Raw genomic sequence first — 6,031 nt, 5'->3', positions numbered from 1 at the left:
GGTCTCAGTGACTGGGATGGGAGTTGAACTCTCAGTCTCTGGATCACTGGTCCAGAATGGAGCACCTAAACCTTTGGACTCCCAGATCTTTGAGTAGTGGGGAAAGCAGAAAAGCTGGAATGAGAGGCAGAGATGGAGAGTGTTGGAAATGCTCAGCAGGTCAGGCGGCGTCAGTGGGGAGAGAAACACACAAGGTTACTGCTAAACAAAAAGAAAACCTGTGGGTGCTGGAAATCTAAGCAACACGCAAAATGCTGGAGGAATTCAGCAGATCAGGCAGCATCTATGGGAAAGAGTACAGTCAATGTTTCAGGCCTACCGCATACTGGAGAAAAAATGATGAGGAGTGGAGTTAAAAGCTGGGGGGAGGAGAGGGAGAAACGCAAGGTAGTAATTAATGCTAAAGATCATCACCCAGAGACATTGCCTGTTCCTTTCCCTGAGGATGCTGCATGATCAGTTGAGTATTCTCCATATTCTCTGTTATTCTGGTCCCAGGTCTGTTTCTGCTAATTTGGTTTTCTCGGTGAACTGGAAGGTTCTCTATTGAAAGGTGAATCGAAAGATTTAAACACAGTAATCCAGTTTAACATTGCTGCAGTCAGAGTGTTAAGGGTCAGTACACCAAGGGTTCATCTGCCCTCTGAGAAATGGTCTTCTGAGCTTCCCTCCATAACAAGACATCCCAGGACAGGGGAGACATCTTTAATCTTCCATCCATGAAGGGACATCCCAGGATATGGGAGAACTTTTCTTGCCATTCCTACCTTGCTGTTGTGGACATTTTAATGTAGAGCACATGGCAGAAGGTGTTTACACAGCAAGATCCCATAAGCTGCAGAATGGTGAACAGCAGAATATCTGCTTTGGCGCTATTGGATGATGGCACAAAATGTGCACTGGGACACAGGAGAACTCCCTGCTCTTCCCTCGGTGATGGGAGATCAGAGAGTTCTCCCATGTCCTGGGACATCCCATCATGGAGGGGAGATCACAGGTTTCTCCCATGTCCTGGGAATGTTTCGTCATTGAGGGCAGAGTAGGGAGTTCTCCTGTGACCTGAGATGTCCTATCACTGAGGACAGAGCAGGGAGTTCTCTTGTGTCCCTGTGCACATTTTGTGCTGGCATCCAGTAACACAAAAGCAGATATTCTGCTGCTCACCATTCTGCAGTTTATGGGATCTTTCTGTAAACACTTTCTGTTGTGTGCTCTACATTACACAGCCCTTCACTCTCCATGAACCCTATACTTGGGGTACAAATGCCATACAAATGTATATATTTTTGAAAATTTTTAGCTCAGGTCCATCACATCTGAAATAACAGAACCTCAGAACCCCAGAACAGTCCTGCCTGCAGCCAAGCCTTGCAAATGGCTATATTGTCAATTTTATGTGCTGATCCATGCCCTAAGCTCATCACCTTTCCTACAATACTCATATTGAAATATATGCAGCTCAGAACATTAGTCTCACAGGCTCTCCTTTTGATTCCTGACTTTGCGTTGACTTATCAATATCTTTCTCCACAACCTCACCACCACTGGTTCCAATCCCCTCCGACTTTAGTTTAAACACTCTCTGCCCCCCCCCCCCACAACTGTGTAACCCTGACAAACCTTCCCACTAGGATTAGTGCCACTCTAGTTCAGGTGTAAACCATACCTTTTGTACAGAACCCACTTACCTAGAATAGAGCCCAATGATCCAAAATTCCGAAGCCCTACCTCCTGCAGCATCTCCAAAGCTAGGTGTTAAACTGTATAATTTTCCGTCTTCTAACCTCACCAGCATGAGGCATGGATAGCAATCTCGAGATCACAACCCTGGAGCTCCTGCCTTTTTAGTTAGCACATAATTCCCTGAACTCATTTTGCAGGACCTCAGCACCTCACCAAGCCATGGATCATGACCTGTGGCTGCTCAGTCTCCCACTTATCTATGTGATTGATTAGATCAGAGATTTCCCTCGCCCTGGTACCTAAGAGGCAACATCCCATTGAGGAAACTCACTCTCCTCCACAGAACATCCTTTAGAGTCTCACAGAGAAGTACAACACAGAAAGAGGCCATTTGGCCCATCTAGTCCATGCCAAAACCATTTAAACTGCCTACTCCCATAAACCTCCATATCCCTGCTATCCATGTACATACCCAAACTCCACTTAAGTATTGAAATCGAGCTCGCGTGCACCACTTGCACTGGCAGGTCATTCCACACTCTCATTAACCTCTAAATTAAGAAGTTTCCCCTCATGTTCCCCTAAACTTTTCATCTTACACCCTTAACCCATGACCTCTGGTTGTTGTCCCACCCAACCTCGGTGGAAAAAGCCTGCTTGCATTAACCTGTTTAATCTCCTCATTATTTTGTATGCCTCTATCAAATTTCCTCTCAATCCACTGCATTTGAAGGAATAGTCACAGCCTGTTTCATTTTTCCTTATAACTCGGGTCTTAGAGACCTGGCAACATCCTTGTAAATTTTCTGTGTACCCTTTCAACTTTGTTTACATCTTTCCTGGAGGTATGTGAACAGAACTCCACACAATATTCCAAATGAGGCCTTATACAACTTCAACATAACATCCCATCTCAATACTTAGATTTATGGAGGCTAACGTGCCAAAAGCTTCCCTGTGATACTACCTTCAATGAATTATGGACTGGTATTTCCAGATCCATTTGTTCAACTACAATCCTCGATACATTATCATATATTGTGTAAGACCTACCCTGGTTGGTCCTACAGAAGTGCAAAACTTCACACTTTTATGCATTAAATTTCATCTGCCATTTTTCAACCCATTTTTCCAGCTGATGCAGATCCCTCTGCAAGCCATGATAGCTTACCTCATTGTCCATTACACCCCCAATCTTGGTGTCATCTGCAAATTTGCTGATCCTGTTGACCACATTATCATCTAGATCATTGATACAGATAACAAACAACAAAGCACTCAGCACCGATCCCTGCAGCACACCACTAGTCACAGACCTCCAGTCAGAGAGGCAACCATCTACCAGAACTCCCTGACTTCTCCCACAAAGCGAATGTCTAATCCTATTTATTATCTCATGTCAAACACATTGCTAGATTCTATATAGACAATCTTCACTGCCTTGCCTTCATCCACTTTCCTGATAACTTCCTCTAAAAGCTTCCTCCAAGACTCATTAGATATGACCTACCACACACAAAACCATGCTGCTGACTATCTTTAATTACTCCATGTCTATCCAAATACTTATATATCCAGTTCCTTGGAATACCTTCCAATAACTTCCCCACTACTGACATCAGACTCACTGACCTATAATTTCCTGTTTTTTTTTTTGTTTAGAGCCTTTTTGAAACAGTGGAAAAACATTAGCTGTCCTCCAATCCTCTGGTATCTGTCCTGTCACTGAGGATGGTTTAAATAGCTCTGCTAGTGTCTGCCAATTTCTGCATTTGACTGCCATAGGGTCTGAGGAATATGTTGTCAGACCCTGGGGTTTATCCACCCTGATTTGTCTCAGCATAGCAAACACCCCTCCTCTGTAATCTCTACAGGGGCCTGAAGTTGATGTCACTTTGCTTCAGTTCTATAGACTGTGTCTGTCTCCTGGGTATATACAGACACAAAAAAAAATTAAGATCTTCCCCATCTGCTTTCACTCCACACATGGATTACCATTCTGGTCTTCCAAAGGACCAAATTCATCCTTTGTAATCCTTTTACTCTTAGCATATAAGTATAATCCATTAAGATTCTCCTTCACCTTGTCTGCAAGAACAACTTCAAGCCTTCCTTTAGCCCTTCCGATTTCCTCCTTGAGTGTTCTCTTGCGTTTCTTATGCTCCAGAAAAGCCTCATTCATTCCTACCTGCCTATACCTGCTATGCACCTCCTTTTACCCCTTAACCAGGACCTCAAAACAGAGGTTGGTAGATTCCTGATTAGTTAGGGCACGAAGGGGTACAGGGGGAAAGCAGGAGATTGGGGTTGAGGGCAAAATAGATCAGTCATGATAAAATGGTGCAACAGACTTAATTGGCCAAATGACCTAACTCTTATCCAATAGGTTATAGTCTTATGAACATTTAAGGTTGAGACCCTGAGTCAGGAAAAGTTCCACATTCCAACATCTTTAATCCCTCCACCTTCATTTCATCCCTTGAGTCAACATTGTGAAGTTTACATGCTGAAGTAATTTCCCAAGATTTCCAGCTTTCTGAACTGTCCTCTTTTTGTCTAAATCAGCTTGTTGAGATTTGTTGAATATTTCTATATAATTGATAAATCTTCAGCTTCCAATCCCCTACACAATGCAGCTCAGAAGGTGGTTGGTTTACAGGCTGGGGCTACTGAAACAGGCTAAGGTATAGAGTGTGGTCTGAAGCTGGATCAGTTCCACAGTTGAACCTGTGTGCTGGTCGATTCCTTCTCCATAATTATTTAAAAACTGACACAATTATGGTTGCTGGGTCCAAAGTGTTCGCCCACTTCTGGCACTTGCCCTCCCTCATTCACCAGGAGGAGATCCAGTGCTGTACTCTCTCTGGTAGCTCCAGTATATAATAATGGAAGGTTTATTGGGCATAATTCACAAATTCCACTCTGCTCAGGCCTTTTATACTCTGGTTGCCCAGGTGATATTTGGAAAGTTAAAATCTCCCATTAACACAACCCTTTTATGTTTACATCTATGTCAACATATCTGCTCATCCAATTCCCACTGACTATTGATGGGGGCTACAACCCATCCCGTTCTGTTTCTAACAGTCTCACTGGATGATCTCCCAAGCAAAGAGCATTTCTATGCACACTGGACATCACTAATTAGAGGAACCAGCTGTAACTGTGACTGGCTGTCATAGTGACCATCGGTAACTCTGACTGGCTGTCATTGCGACCATCGGTAACTGTGACTGGCTGTCATTGCGACCATCGGTAACTGTGACTGGCTGCAATAGCGACCATCGATGACTATGACTGTCTGTCATAGTGACCATCTGTAAATGTGACCAGCTGTCTTAGTGTCCAGCTGTAACTGTGACTGGCTGTCATAGTGACTAGCTACAACTGTGACAGGCTATTACAATGAATGGCTGTAAGTGTGACTGGCTGTAAAAGTGACCATCTGTAGCTGTGACCATCTGTAACTGTGTCCAGCTGTGTCTGGCTGTAAACTGTGACCTGCTGTAACAATAAATGTGAGTTCCTGTGACCAGCTATAACTGTGATGATCTGTAACTGTTAGTAGTTACTGGCAGTGACTGACTGGTTTTAATAGCAACCAATTGTAAATGTGATTGGCTGTAACTGTGACCAGTTGTCTCTGTCAACATTTGTAACTTGTAACTTGTAACCACCTGTAATAGTGACAATCAGTAACACTGATCAGCTGTAACAATGAATGGCTAACCCGGTGACCATCTGTATCTGTCACTGGCTACAATTGTCACCAGCTGTAACTGTGACCTGCTGTAACAATGAATGGCTGTAGCTGTGACTGGCTGTTACTGTCACCAGCTCTAAAAGTGACCATCTGTAACTGAGACTGACTGTATCTGTGACCAGATGTAATAGTGACATTCTCTATCTATGGCCTGGTGTATCTGTGATTAGCTGTAACAGTGACCGGCAGCAATTGTGATTGGCTGTAACTGTGACATGCTGTAGCAATACATGGCTGTAACTGTGACCAACTTTAACAGTGACTGGCTGTACCAGTGACCTGCTGTAACAGGGAATGGCTGTAACTGTGACCAACTTTAGCAGTGACTGGCTGTACCAGTGACCTGCTGTAACAGGGACTGGCTGTAACTGTGACCATCTATAACTGTGACCAACTGTACCAGTGACATGCCGTAACAATGAATGGCTATAACTCTGACTACTGTAACTGGAACTGCCTGTAACAGTGACCGGCTTTAACTGTGACTGTCTATAAAAAAGGAACATGAACACATTGTTTGCTTTTATTCTGCCAAGTGGTCTCAGCCAGTTTATTTGAGAAACTGATTCCCTCTTCAGCTTTACA

The sequence above is a fragment of the Hemitrygon akajei genome, chromosome 1 (genome assembly GCF_048418815.1).
Source record: "Hemitrygon akajei chromosome 1, sHemAka1.3, whole genome shotgun sequence".
Classification (NCBI taxonomy): domain Eukaryota; kingdom Metazoa; phylum Chordata; class Chondrichthyes; order Myliobatiformes; family Dasyatidae; genus Hemitrygon; species Hemitrygon akajei.
The sequence above is the reverse complement of the archived record's forward strand: the minus strand, read 5'-3'. Positions refer to the sequence as shown.